The sequence below is a fragment of the Neofelis nebulosa genome, chromosome 8 (assembly GCF_028018385.1).
Source record: "Neofelis nebulosa isolate mNeoNeb1 chromosome 8, mNeoNeb1.pri, whole genome shotgun sequence".
In the NCBI taxonomy this organism is placed as follows: Eukaryota; Metazoa; Chordata; class Mammalia; order Carnivora; family Felidae; genus Neofelis; species Neofelis nebulosa.
The window spans coordinates 48,941,697-48,956,671 of NC_080789.1; the positions used below are offsets into that span (position 1 = coordinate 48,941,697).

The following is a 14,975-nucleotide window of genomic DNA, read 5'->3' on the forward strand; positions in this document are numbered from 1 at the left end:
AGTGAATAAGGCAAATCCTTCTTTAACATTATTATAAAAGTAGTTTCGATCTCACAGGTCCTCTGAAAGTATCCCCAGGACGTTACAGACTACACTTTGAGAAGGGAAAAAGCAGCAGAAATGAAAGGATCCAAGGGAAGAGAGTGGCCCTTTCTGAGTGATCCTTGCTGCTGCCTCAAACCTTGTGTTCTGTGTGGGCCCTGATCTGTCCCAGTACCCACCGGCTTCCCTCCTCTCCTTCCAGACTGTCCATAATAGGACAATGTCTTTGGGAGCTCTAGGTACGGAGCCTTTTTACTTGCTCTGCAACTGCTCTCTGTAGCAGTGCTAGGTAGGGCAGTGGTATAGGACTCTTTCCCCCTTTCCTTCCACTTAGAAGAATTTACTAATGAAAATACTGGTATAACCCCATAAAAATCTCCAAATTGCTGAATAAACCGTCTAGAAAGAGAACTGACCAGAAACATATACCCTTCCCCTTGTGGTTTTGAAAGCATCTGACCCTTAAAGAGGCTGTATTGATTACCTTGGACATTTTTCCTACGCATTTTATTTTCACTGGATTGTAACTGAAGAATTTAGAAAAAAAAAATAACAACCTGGTTTTCTATGTTGTCCATAGGAACACTCTGTAGGATAGCCTTTCCTTAGTGCTACCACATGTAAATGGATCTGGAAGCTTTGAACTCTGAGTCTATTGGGCTCCCTTCCAAACTCCTGAGGGCTTGTTTTATTTAAAAACATGACACTTGGCAACTTCTATCAAGGGTCTAATTCCTTATTATATTACTATAACTACGTTAAAGAGTGTATGTGAGAGAGGATAATTAGTAGGATTAAGTATATTTGGCTAATTCTGAGTCAAATATACTGAAATTAGCTTTCATTTAAATCTAAAATTCTGTTTTACTCTTGGAGATTTTAGGCAAAAAAATTACTTGTTTTCAGAACCATAAACTTGAGCAGATTTCCAAAAGTCCAAGACTGTGTGCTAGTGTTTTTTAAAATGAATCCAATTATTAACAATAAAATTTACCAAGAAGCTACTCTGTGCCAAACATTGTTCTAGAAATGGGGAAGGAGCAATGAATAAGGCAGACATACGTCCCTGCACTCATGAAGTTTATAATCCAGAAGGGAAGATGCAAAAAATAATGAGTAAACAACTAAATAAGCAAGATAATTTCAGCTAATGACAAGCATATGAAGGAAATAACACAGGGTGTTGGGATAATAAATCACAGAGGAGATGAGGTGGTCAGAGAAGGGTTCCCTACGGAGGTGACATTTCTAGCTGAGACCTGAATGTGGAAAGGAGCCAGTCAGGGGAAGAGCCAGGTGGAAGAGAATGGGAAGCAGAGGGAACAGCAAATACAGAGGTCCTGAGGTGGGGTTACTTTTGGAAATGCATTAAGAAAACCCTGAGCTTTTTAATATGACTAAATTCTGATCTTATTATCGGTAAATCTGCTGTTCAAATTAGCACATTATGAAATCTTGAATTGACTTTGACATTTTGACTAGGATGACCAGGGAATTATTTGTCAGATGATCCCGGTTTGGATTGGGGCTGAATAATGAATGGTTTGTTGACTTAATTACTACATATAATTTCACTGGGAAGTCTCAAAGCTAAGTTCTTTATCCACGCCTCATTCCTTTGCCTGCATCATATTTTTCTGTATTCCTTTTGAAGTAAGTGGCACTACTATTCTTTTGGCTCAAGCCAGAAAGCTAGGTCTTTCTGCCCAGCTGCCTCCCTCACTCCACTGCATCAGGAAAACTTACAGATTTTACCTCCTGAATACTTATTGAATCTGTCCATCTCCTCCATCCTGGAGCACCATCATCTCATTTATGCTCTCCAGTAGTGCTCCTTTTGAATGTATCCCTGTATCTAGAGGGATTTTACTAAGCTGAACTATATAGTTCATTCTTTGATTAAAACCTGGGAAAACCTCTCCCAGCATTCTGTAAAAATAATGTCCTACAATAAAATCAATTTCAAAAACATTGGGCTAACACGACGGGGCATCTGGGTGGCTCAGTCGATTAGGCGTCCTACTTTGGCTCAGGTCATGATCTCACGTGTCATGGGATCAGGCCCTGTATTGGGCTCTGTGCTGACAGTGTGGAGCCTGCTTGGGAGTCTCTCTCTCCCTCTCTCCCTGTCCCTCCCCCACTCATGCTTTCTTTCACTCTCAAAAATAAATAAATAAACTTAAAAAAAAATCAGGCTAACGTAAGATAAAGAGGTCCCTTTGTTGCAGGACTTCTCAGAGCCTTCAATATGCTAATGTGTGCATTGTGAATCACTCACGGGGGGGGGGGGGTAAAAGTGAGGATTCTTTCAGACATAAGTTATAGTGAAGTTATTATTTTGAGGAATGTCAAAGAACATCTCATGAAATATCTATGAATAGCAGTACTTTATATAACGTAGCTTAGGAAATTTGGTTTACGTAAAGAAATGTAGTCATGTTTACATGGTATATAAGACTTCTCATGACCTGGTCCTCACCTTCCTCATGAGCCTCATTTTGACCACTCCCCACCTTGAGCTTCATTTAATAACAGCAAACCATATCCACTTCCTGCCACAACATGCTCCCTGTGATTTTGCTGAAGCTTTTCTCTCTGGAACATTTCCTCATCTGGCTAAATCTACTCATCTTTCAACTCTCAGCTCAGGGACCTTTCTTGAATTCCAAGTTGAGATAAATGCCTCTCTTACGAGTTCCACTTACCATAGCACAAAAAATTGGAATAGTCTGTGTATGTGTCTTTTCCTTCTAGTTTACTGGTGGGTAAGACTGAGGGACCATGCAATGATGATGATGCTAGCTAAGTTTGTTGCAGTCAGAAGGTGCCATGCTCTGTGTATGAGTTATTTAATATTTACAAGGGATTCACGAGGTAGGCATTATTAGCATCCTCATTTTGCAGACAAAGAAGCTGAGGGCTTAGAGGCTAAGGGACTTTCCTGAGGCCATATAACTAGTGAATGATGAGATGGTGTGAATTTAGACAGCCAGACTCTCAATGCTGCACCTTTTGCAACTGTATCTGTAACACCAGCATGATGCCTGGGAGCAGACACTTGACAAATGCTTGTTGATCTAACGTGTGGGTGCGTGCGCATACCCTACACACACCCCAAAACTACTAGCATCGAGGATGTTGAACATGCTATAGGAAAGTGTTAAATTCCATCGGTGGCAGAATTGGCAGCGGAAAGGGAGGTATGGAAAGGACAACCGGCTCATGTTCCAAATTATTCTCAGCTTTCTTATTGTCTTAGACATATGTTCTGAGGGTGGCCAACCCCTGTTTTACATCTGTGTTAGTCTTTGCAGAATAAAGAGCAAATTAGTGTTTAATGGGGGCTATTAATATTGTCACCTAATTGAGTAATATCTAATAAATCTTTTCATTTACAACCCAATGGGAATTTCTACTTAGTGTGGAAAATGTTTGATCTCAGAAATATTTTCATACACAATATATATATATATATATATATATATATATATATATACATATATATGTATATATACATATATATACATTATATACATATGTGTATATATATATGTATATATACATATATATATATGTATATATATAATGTTTGTGAGATGTTGAACATTCAATGAAATTTTGTGAGTATGAACTAAACACTTATTCTGGGCCTAGAACTGTTGGCAGTAGCTTTTGAGAGTTACAAAGTAAGTTTATGATAGTTTCTGCACTTTAGAATTTTGCTACTTGGCTTGAGACTATCTGAAGTATCTTATAGTAGGTCTCTAAATTGGTATTTTTTTTAACAAGAAAAAGTTCAATATATTATTTTGTTGCCCTCTTTGAGGATCAAAAATCATTGCAATAGGATTATAATTTGAAGTATGAGTAAGAAGTATGTGGGCTCATGATCTCTATAAGCTGATTCTTTACTTCCTAATTAAATTGTACAGATGATGGGGCACCTGGGTGGCTCAGTCCGTTAAGCGTCTGACTTCAGCTCAAGTCACGATCTCACGGTCCGTGAGTTTGAGCCCCGCATCGGGCTCTGGGCTGATGGCTCAGAGCCTGGAGCCTGCTTCCGATTCTGTGTCTCCCATTCTCTCTGCCCCTCCCCCGTTCATGCTCTGTCTCTCTCTGTCTCAAAAATAAATAAACGTTAAAAAAATTAAAATTGAACAGGTGATAGAAACATTGAAAACAGAATATTACCTTATAAATGATAAAAAAGACTGGTAACTCCCATATGTTTTATGATTTTGTTTAAGAAATGTCTATTTCGGGGTGCCTGGGTGGCTCAGTTGGTTAAGTGTCTGACTTCAGCTCATGTCATGATCTTGAGGTCTGTGAATTCATGCCCTGTGTCGGGCTCTGTGCTGATAGCTCAGAGCCTGGAGCCTGCTTCAGATTCTGTGTCTCCCTCTCTCTGCCCTCCCCCACTTATGCTCTGTCTTTATCTCTGAAAAATGCATAAACCTTAAAAAAATGTCTATTTCATGTTAGATCAGATTAGTTTTTTAGAACAAAGACCTACATGACTTTTTTTGTGTATTTTCATATCTTTTTACTTTAATTTTTATTTTTTTAATTTACAAAATTTTTTAATTTACAAAAAAATTTATTTTTTTTAACGTTTATTTATTTTTTTGAGATAGAGAGACAGAGCATGAACGGGGGAGGAGCAGAGAGAGAGGGAGACACAGAATCAGAAGCAGGCTCCAGGCTCTGAGCCATCAGCCCAGAGCCCGACGCGGGGCTCGAACTCACGGACCGCAAGATCGTGACCTGAGCTGAAGTCGGACACTCAACCGACTGAGCCACCCAGGCGCCCCCCAAAAATTTATTTTTTAATTATAATTTAATTTATAATTTTAATTTAAGTTAGTTAACATATAGTAAACAATGATTTCAGGAGTAGATTCCTTAATGCCCCTTACCCATTTAGCCCATCTCCCCTCCCACAACTCCTCCAGTAACCCTCTGTTTGGTCTCCATATTTAAGAGTCTCTTATGTTTCGTCCCCCTCCCTGTTTTTATATTCTTTTTGCTTCCCTTCCCTTCTGTTCATGTGTTCTGTATCTTAAAGTCCTCATATGAGTGAAGTCATATGATATTTTCTTTCTCTGACTAATTTTGCTTAGCATGATACCCTCTAGTCCATCCACGTAGTTGCAAATGGCAAGATTTCATTATTTTTGATTGCCCAGCAATAATCCATTATGTATATATACCTCATCTTCTTTATCCATTCATCCATCGATGGACATTTGGGCTCTTTCCATACTTTGGCTATAAAGTATGTGCTGCTATAAACATTGGGGTGCATGTGTCCGTTTGAAACAGCATACCTGTATCCCTTGGATAAATAGCTAGTAGTGCAATTGCTGGGTTGTAGGGTAGTTCTGTTTTTAATTTTTTGAGGAACCTCCATACTGTTTTCCAGAGAGGCTGTACCAGTTTGCATTCCCACCAGCAGTGCAAAAGAGATCCTCTCTCTCCCCGCATCCTCACCAACATCTGTTGTTGCCTGAGTTGTTCATTTTAGCCATTCTGACAGGTGTAAGGTGGTATCTCATTATGGCTTTGATTTGTATTTCCCTAATGATGAGTGATGTTGAGCATTTTTTCATGTTTCCATTAGCCATCTGGATGTCTTCTTTGGAGAAGTGTCTATTCATGTCTTTTGCCCATTTCTTCACTGGATTATTTGTTTTCTGGGTGTTGAGTTTAGTAAGTTCTCTATAGATTTTGGATAATAACCCTTCATCTGATATGTTGTTTGCAAATACCTTCTCCCATTCCGTCAGTTGCCTTTTAGTTTTGCTGATGGTTCCTTCGCTGTGCAGAAGCTTTCTATTTTGATGAGGTCCCAATAGTTCATTTTTGTTTTGGTTTCCCTTGCCTCCAGAGACGCGTTGAGTAAGAAGTTGCTGTGGCAGACCTGCATGACTTTCTGTCCCAAATATAAACAGGAATGCTTGAGAATGCCTAGACTTTTTTTTTTTCCTGTTTAATATGTGCCATATCAGTCTGGAGAAATTATTTACTTTGCTTATGTTAGAGTTCTTTCATTATAAAGGAAATGTTTTCCTCTTCCCCATTCCATTTTCTCTGAGACTTAACCACTCATTTATTTCCTTATACTTACTGCAAACTGTGGCCTGGGATTTACTGGGATTCTCACTGTGGGCACATACTTTTTTCTTGTTTTTTTTTTTTTTTAATTTTTAAAATTTATTTTTGAGAGAGATAGAGACAGTGTGAGTGGGGAGGGGCAGAGAGCACGAGACAGAATCCTAAGCAGGCTCTGCAATGCCAGCATGGGCCAGGTGCTGGGCTGGAACCCAGGAAACCATGAGATCATGACCTGAGCCGAAAACAAGAGTCAGACGCTCAACCAGTTGACCCACACAGGTGCCCCTGGCACATACTTTTTTCATACTCATATCTCCCCTCAAGCACATGTGGTTTCATGAATGTCTGTTAATCTGCCTGGGAAAGAGCTCTCTACACCATCAGCATCAATAAATCCAGTTGTCTCATTTTTCAGTCTTAGGTATTGTTGGGGTCATTTGCTAATGCTTGTATGAGTAAAGGGTTCAGAAAATGCCTGTTGCAGCGTGATTTCTTTAACTTGTTTGAGACGATACCATGAGACAACAGACCTGGGGAGCTCTGTGCTTACAGGGAGGAAAGAAAGGAATTTTGATTTTTTTTCTTTAGCTAAATGTTATAAAACTTTAAAGCTTAAATTTGAATATTTGTTGCAGATGGGTTAAAGAAAATACATCAACTCAGTATTTTTCCTGTTTCTACTCACTAGCGAACAACAGAAGCCAAAAAAAAAAAAAAAAAGGAATGTTCTATAAAGTAAGATATAAAATTTGGGTTAGGGCTATAAGTTAATAGTTTCATTATTCCCTGTCCCCAAATTATTTCTGGGCCCTGGGCCTCTGAACCTAAGGTAATCTGCTAGGCAATTTTAACATCTTATCACAAGTCAGTGATCTCTCCTCCATGTCCTCCCTATCTTATTGACAAATGTTTCTGTGGTGACCTAGTTCTGCTTCCTGTTTAAACTGTATAAAGGATTCATTGAATTCACTATCTAGCTTTTGATTCTATTTGCAAATATATAGCTGTAAATGATTCCATTCATTAGCTGATGCAGTCTCCCTTTGCTAACCATATTTGGGTCATTTCATTGTTAACATCGGCTGAGGGAGGAGAAGGAACTCTTTGAAACTCCTCCCACTTGTGATTTTATGGGTCTGATATGGAGGTTTATCAGGGCAGAAGCATGGCTTGGCTGACCCAATGCCCATTTCCAGATTTCTCTGCCCTTGCCTACCGCTACAATAGAATGGAGAAGCTAAATATTCACTGTTCTTAACTTCCTCTGAAGCAAGGGGTGGCCTTTTGACAGAGTTCCAGCCAATGCAGCAGAAGTGGAATTCTGGAGTGGAGGGTTCTGGGAAGGATCTTTTATTTCCTGATCAAAGAGGCCAGAAGCTGCTGGTACTACACCTTCCACTTCTTTTGGTCTTGACCATTGTTGTGATGCCTGAATCTACAATAGTCAGCCAGCAACTTTGAGATAATACACCAATGTACTAAAATGGTAGAGTAGAATTATAGAAGAAACCTTGGTTTTTATCATATCATGGAGCCCCACATTATACAGAACTGCCTCCCTCTAGCATTGTATATGAAAAGCAAATCCCTATGTAGCGGTCTTAGGACATGGCTACAAATTCTTTGACACTTCTCCCATTAAAAGATCCTTCTCCTGAATATAGGCCAGACTTAGTGAGTTGCTTCCAGCAAATAGAATGCAGTGGGAGGGATACTGCATGATTCTCAGGTTAGGTCATAAAAGGTGATACAGTTTCTGCCTTATTATTCCTCTTCTCATGTGCGACTTGGGAGCCATGAGTTGACATATCAGAAGTCAGTCTACACCAAAGCTGTCATGCTGGAGAAGCCATGTAAGAGACCACATTGAGATAGTGATGCCTGAGGAGCCTCAGCTGTTATCAGGCTCTAGCTCTTTCACTCTCCCCATCAAGGTCAAGGATGAACAAACATGTGAGTGAACCAGTCTGCAGATGATTCCAGCCCTCAGTCTTCAAGCTGCCCTAGCTGATGTCAACGAGAAGAGACAAGCTTCCCTCCACCAAGTCCTTCCCAAACTACAGATTCAGGAGGAAAATAAATGTTATTTTTAAGTCACTAAGTTTGGGGATGGTTTATTAGGTGGCAACAGAAACTGGACGCCTTATTTTTTATACTGCTGTTATTGGGACATTCTGTTACTTGCAGCCAAAAGGAGCCCTACTAAAACACTTAGTAGTAGGAAGATTAAAAGAAATTGCTAAAACGAGCCTTCTAAATTACTATACATGTTATCTGTTGTATTCTTCTCTTAGCCTAGTTATGCTAATCAAATTAACTATAGTATTGATGTCATGATTTTCCATAAGCTGATGTTAATTTAGTTCTATACAGGTTTTATTTATAATAGGACTGGGCTAGTAGAAATGCAAAAAAGGAGAAATTTCAATTCAGGACACCATATTTCTGTTTTCCTGCTCTTTTAGTGGGAAACAATAAAAATATCAGTAAACAATATCAATAGCTTCTTCACTAGCAGGTAAAGCTTGTCTGAGTCCCCAACTTCATCAAATCCCATCAGTGTTTGAGGTTGTTTTCTTAATGAAATGTTCCTAGCATTTGACAGCTTTGTTCCTTCATTGACATTTGAAGCTTTTTAAATAGATGAATTTTTAGTGTCATATTTAATAGGCCAGATTCCTTGAAGCAAAATCCCATTAGTTAGTGTCCACTTTTTAGAGAATGGATGGTCACTAATTACTGTTAGAATTTATTTAAAAGTTTTAATATATGGTCTTAATCATAAACTCATTTATAAATCCAGCATATAGAAACTAGTAAGATTATTCTAGATTAATAGTCATATCCCTACATGGGAGCTGCAGTATAAATTAAAAATCTTTTATCCAAAAGTAACATAATGCTATTTCTGGTGATGGAAATTCTTAGTTGGATTTGTAATATAGTTTGGGCTATTTTCTTATCCCATTGGACTGAAATTTTAAACCTAAAAGAACAAAATGTAACTTCTGAAAGCTGGTTGCACAAAAGCCAATTTCATTTTTGTGTGTTTATTTACACAACGTCCACATTCTTAAACTGTTGGCAAATTCACAGCTGGGTGGAGCTGCACATGTGTCATTGTGCTGATGCTACGGGGCGGGGTGGGTGTGGAGGGTGGGCTGGGGCACATAGGGGTCCTTGCAAAGAGAAGTTACATAAGTGATATCACATGCAGAAGTAGCCTCTGGGGTTTAAAAATAACTGGACAGGGAGTGTCAGCCTTTCTTGGATCTGACTCCCTGACTTACTATCCTTAAGGGTCAGACCTATATTCCTGGGTGGGCTGGAGAATCTGTTTAAATGCACTCAGTTCCTCATGGAAACCCTACATAATAGCTTAAAGAGCCTGGGAATGTTTTTTGTCTCAAGGCAGCAAGGTGCTGCCTGCAAAAGCTGAACCAACATCTCAATGAGAAGCCAAAACAGGACAGATGTTTCATGCTGTGCCTCAAATGCAGTTGCTTCCAGCATGGTTTCCTTAAACACAAAAACAGAGAAGACAACTGCTCTTCCATAGTGGCTTCAAAGCAGATTAAAATAAGCACTAATTTCCCATCCTGTCCTTCTCCCTACCCATCTATTTTAGGGAACTGAAGTATTGATATATGAGACAATGCCTTGTATTCATGCTACCTGATATTTTTATTTTTGTAATTTGTGAAAAATAAGCTGTTCACAGCTTATCTACCCTGCATATCTACCCTGGTGTCAGAGATTCCTTGAGGGCCAATATCTTAATTTAATTGGCACAGAGTCCCCATCTAGCACCTGAGAAAATATATATACCGTGCAGTCATATGAGACCAAAGAAATGGTAGGAGTGGGGGTGAAATCTAACAAAGGTCAGAAAACAACATAAATACATATTAAATCTGCCACCTGCCTATGGTTACCCTGAGCCTATCCAGTATCACTTGAGATGCTCATGTCATTAGGGAGAGGCAGGTATTTCTTTCTTTCATTTTTTTTTTCCAAATATATGAAGTTTATTGTCAAATTGGTTTCCATACAACACCCAGTGCTCATCCCAAAAGGTGCCCTCCTCAATACCCATCACCCACCCTCCCCTCCCTCCCACCCCCCATCAACCCTCAGTTTGTTCTCAGTTTTTAAGAGTCTCTTATGCTTTGGCTCTCTCCCACTCTGACCTCCTTTTTTTTTTTTTCTTCCCCTCCCCCATAGGTTTTTGTTAAGTTTCTCAGGATCCACATAAGAGTGAAAACATATGGTATCTGTCTTTCTCTGTATGGCTTATTTCACTTAGCATAACACTCTCCAGTTCCATCCATGTTGCTACAAAGGGCCATATTTCATTCTTTCTCATTGCCACGTAGTACTCCATTGTGTATATAAACCACAATTTCTTTATCCATTCATCAGTTGATGGACATTTAGGTTCTTTCCATAATTTGGCTATTGTTGAGAGTGCTGCTATAAACATTGGGGTACAAGTGCCCCTATGCATCAGTACTCCTGTATCCCTTGGGTAAATTCCTAGCAGTGCTGTTGCTGGGTCATAGGGTACGTTTATTTTTAATTTTCTGAGGAACCTCCACACTGTTTTCCAGAGTGGCTGCACCAATTTGCATTCCCACCAATGGTGCAAGAGGGTTCCCTTTTCTCCACATCCTCTCCAGCATCTAGTCTCCTGATTTGGTCATTTTGGCCACTCTGACTGGCGTGAGGTGATATCTGAGTGTGGTTTTGATTTGTATTTCCCTGATGAGGAGCGACGTTGAGCATCTTTTCATGGAGAGGCAGGTATTTCTATTCTCTGGCTATCAAACGACCATCGGTGGTATCCTCTGGGTTAGAACCCTTAGCTTCAATCCCCAGCCTTTCCTTGAGTTTCCAGATGACTTCGACATTCCCCCACCACTTGCTCATTGGTATTAGCAGATGGAGCCCATCAATTCCTCTCTAATGCCACTGCTTCTTCCTGAAGGCCTACACACCATCGCAAACCAGAAGGCAGCCTCTTACCCATATAAAGGATTCCTTTTAGAGGCATGATCTATTCAAGCTGGTTCCTTCCAGAGTTCTTTCATTCACTGAAGCAGTATTTCTCAAAGCATTTGAATCATCTGGGATGCTTGTAAAATACAGATTCCCACTGGATCAGGCACCTTCTGGGTGAGGCTGAGAGTCTGCATATGTAACAAGCTCTTTAAGCAAAAAACTGATTCTGTCTCAAGATAAAGGTGCAAAGAGCTAGTTAATTTCGTCCCTATTCACATCAAGTTTAGGATTTGTTAGGGATACCTTTCACCCTCACAGTCTGGAAACTCCAGGAAAAGTCTGGCAATTTCAACAACTAGGACACCACCTGACCCTTCAACTTGCCACAGTCTCAAAACAACTGTAACTGGGCTCTGTGGGGAATCTTGAGGCTGAGAACACCACCTGACCTCTCATTTTTGGCCTTGGCCACCCTTGCACCTTTGAGGAGCTCCCTCCCCATGTGGCCTGTGTTCTCCTATACCCTGGTCTTTTCACTGTTCTGTGCTTCCTCTTCCTCACCACCTCCCTCCCACCCCCACCCTCACCCCCCATCTCACCATACCATGTGCTCAGCTCACTCCTCCTCCCTCCGGACTTCTGCTCCATGGCAAATCCCCTTCCATCAGTCCCCAGAGTACCCTTGCTTCTGCTGAGCTCTGCCTCTGCCTGGGGACACTCTTTCTTCCTTAGTCCTCCCAAGTGTCACCTGCCTTTCCCCCCATGCCCATTATGAGCTGGTGGCTGCAGGTGGGGGATGGAATCGGAAAGAGATCATCAAACTTTTTCTGTAAAGGACCAGATAGTAAATATCTTTGTGGGCCATACATCTTCCATAACTACTCAAGCCTGCCAGCCACTGTAGTTCAAAAGCAACAACAGGCAGTAAGTAAACAAATGAACGTGTTTCAATTAAACTTTTTTATGGACATTGAAATATGAATTTTATATAATTTTCACGGGTCATACATTTTCTTCTGAAAAATTTTTCAACTATTTAAAAATGTAAAAACCATTCTTAGCTCATGGTCCATACAGACAAAAAACAAAAAACAAAACAAAACAGGGACAGGGCTGGGTTTTGCCCATGGCTATTCTTCGTTGACTCCTGATCTAAACTAGTGCTTCTCAAACTTTAACGTGCATATACATGATGAAGAACCTTGTTAAAATGCAGACTTTGATTCAGTAGATCCAGGGTTTCTGAGATCCTGCACTTCTAACAAGTTCCCAATATACCACTCGTGTTGGTATATAATACTCGTATTGCTGTGAGTATACCACACGTTGAGTAGCAAGGTAGTATAACCATACGTCGAATTTTAGTCTTTATATAATAAAGACATTAAAATAGCTTAATGATAAAGTATTCATATTGTAATTCGTGTTCTGTAGAAAGGCTGCGTGGAAGGCCTGGTGGCTAAGAGAGGAGGCTTTGAAACCTAACAGACTCCCACTTACCAGTTGTATGAATATGGATATACTTGTTAACTTCCCTCAATTTCCATTTTTTCAGCTGTAAACCTATGCAATAATAACCTCCGCCTCAGATGGCTGTTTAGGATTTTAACATGATTATGCACTTAGCAAGTGCCCAATAAACCTGCGGCATTATTATTTTTAAATTTAAAAAGCAAGACATGAACCTGCACATAACAAAACAGTAAGAACTCTGAGTGCCTTAGGGGATCTCCTTGCTTTCTCTCTTGGAAAATATTTGCAAGGGTCATGCTGTTCATTAATTCAAGAAACATTTGCTGAGCCACTACATCTCCGGCCAGGCAATGTGCACTGTTGGATCTGCTAAGATGAGTGGAATGTAAGCTCAAATTGGTGCGGGAGGTGGAAACACACACAGCAATTTCAGCATGGAATAAGTGCTGTATGGCGAGTGCCGTATGTAGAGTGCTGGGGCAAGGCCACAATCCCACTCTGCCAGGAGGAGAGACCAGAGGATTCCACACAGGAGGTGACCCTCAGCTAGACTTTGAAGGATGATTATGGGTCTGCCTGATGGAGGGAAGAGGGAGCAGGATATGCACAGGAGGTGGGGGGAATCCAGGACAACTGGACTCTAGGGACGTGGGGGACAGGCCAGGGACAGGCTCTGACCAACCAGAACAGATGCAGGTCTTGATGTTATAGAAGTGTGGCCTGGCTGGGGATCAGCCCTGGGTAGGTCATTATCCCTTTCGGGAAAACATCCTGACAATACCCATAATGCATGCCAACGGGGACTCTGAAAAAAGGCAGTGCCAGAAAATCCTCAACCACTTTTGCCGGAGTCACAGAAAGACTGGGGAGCTCTTGTGCTGAGCCAAGGAATCCCAGCGTCTGTGGGATTCCTTGTGTTCCTAAGGAATAGAATAGACTGGATAAGAATTCTCTATGACGTGGGGCATACCACATCAAGGCTGAAGGATAACAGCCTTTATAAGTGAGCCCCCGGAAACCTACTTGGCTCAGTAATTACTTACTACGTGTCTGTTACAGGAGGGGCTTTGTGTGGTGGTGCTGCTGGGGCTACTAGGGTGACGTCTGGCATCTGCCATGGGGAATTTCACCTCTAGTCGAAGAAACTGGCATTCAAACCTCTATGCTGGGGGGTGAGGAGAGCCCGAAGTCTTGGAGAACTTTATAGGAAGAAGAAACTGATTATAAGGAGTTTGGATCCGGGGGATGGGAGCTCCACGTGTGCCTCATGGAGGAAGTGGCATTTAAGCTGGCCTTTGAGATGCATGTTTCTGTCTTTGGGTGCTCCCTTCAGGATTTTCAGCTTGTTTTGGGGGCAGGGGGATGGGGGTCTCTCTGTATAGATAACTAACTTCAATTAGTGGCCTTGGAAGTGACAGCAGTTTCCTGAACTGACCTTCTAGTGCTGAGTAGGGGCCAAAAACTACCATCTGAAAAAAACCCTGAACCTCTTCAGGGCAAAGGTTGCAATCAAACACAATTTGGATTACAGCCCCAGAACTGAAATTCAGAAATAGTTCCTGGCAATATCTATCTGTCTTCCCTTCTTCCCTTCCCTGAGGCCTTCTATCCTCCACAGCAGGGCTTCTCATCTAGAGGGTCATGTGTGAGAAGTAGTGGGCCAAACAGCAAGGGGGTAGGAAGGACAGTAGGTTCCTGACTTGTGCTGGGACATCTGCATCCTGATGCACAGTGTCCTCAGTGGCATATACTGACTCTAGACTGTTCTCGTCTCTGTTAATTCTTCCTTTCTCAGTGGTATAGGATGGACTTTTCTGCCTTAATACTCCCCTAAATCATGCTTAGTCTGTTTGAACGGACTTTTCTCCAAATCACCTGCATTCAGTTGAGATTTAGCCATGTTTGGGTCCATCTGGTGACCCTAGAGGGCCCCAGCCAAGTTGCCTGGCCTGAAAGGGAGATTTATGTTTGGGGCTTTGAGTTGAGAAGAGTGTGTGGAGGAGGCACAAGGCCCAGTCCAGCCTGTGGACTAGGTTTGGGGTCAGTGTAGAGTGGACTGCAAACCAAAAGGGGCTGTTGTTTTACACGGAACTCTGAGACAAAGGGCCAGAGGCAATGTTATTTCAAGGTCCAAGCGAGAAAATGCTACTCAGGGAACACCCAAACATTGCTAATCACCTCCAGAGCTAGTGCTTGCAGAATCCTGAACAATTAACATGGGCTCGGGTTGGGTCTTTCCCTAGAGTTAGACAAAAGGAGTATGTGGTTTTTTGTTTTGTTTTGTTTTGTTTTCTGATTGAAAAGAGTTTCCTGACTCCACAGTTGCAGTTTGGGGATCTCTGTAA

General features: G+C 41.2%; 2 long non-coding RNA genes across 2 annotated transcripts in view; one reads left to right on the forward strand and one right to left on the reverse strand.

Annotated features, from left to right (window-relative positions):
- Positions 1-14,975, reverse strand: part of LOC131519237 (uncharacterized) — a 154,266-nt gene that overhangs the window by 98,225 nt on the left and 41,066 nt on the right. The gene's annotated exons all lie outside the window — the stretch shown is intronic.
- On the forward strand, positions 7,793-8,253 carry LOC131519241 (uncharacterized). Its single transcript, XR_009265548.1, has 2 exons — positions 7,793-8,009; positions 8,097-8,253. It is a non-coding gene; the product is annotated as an uncharacterized LOC131519241 (long non-coding RNA).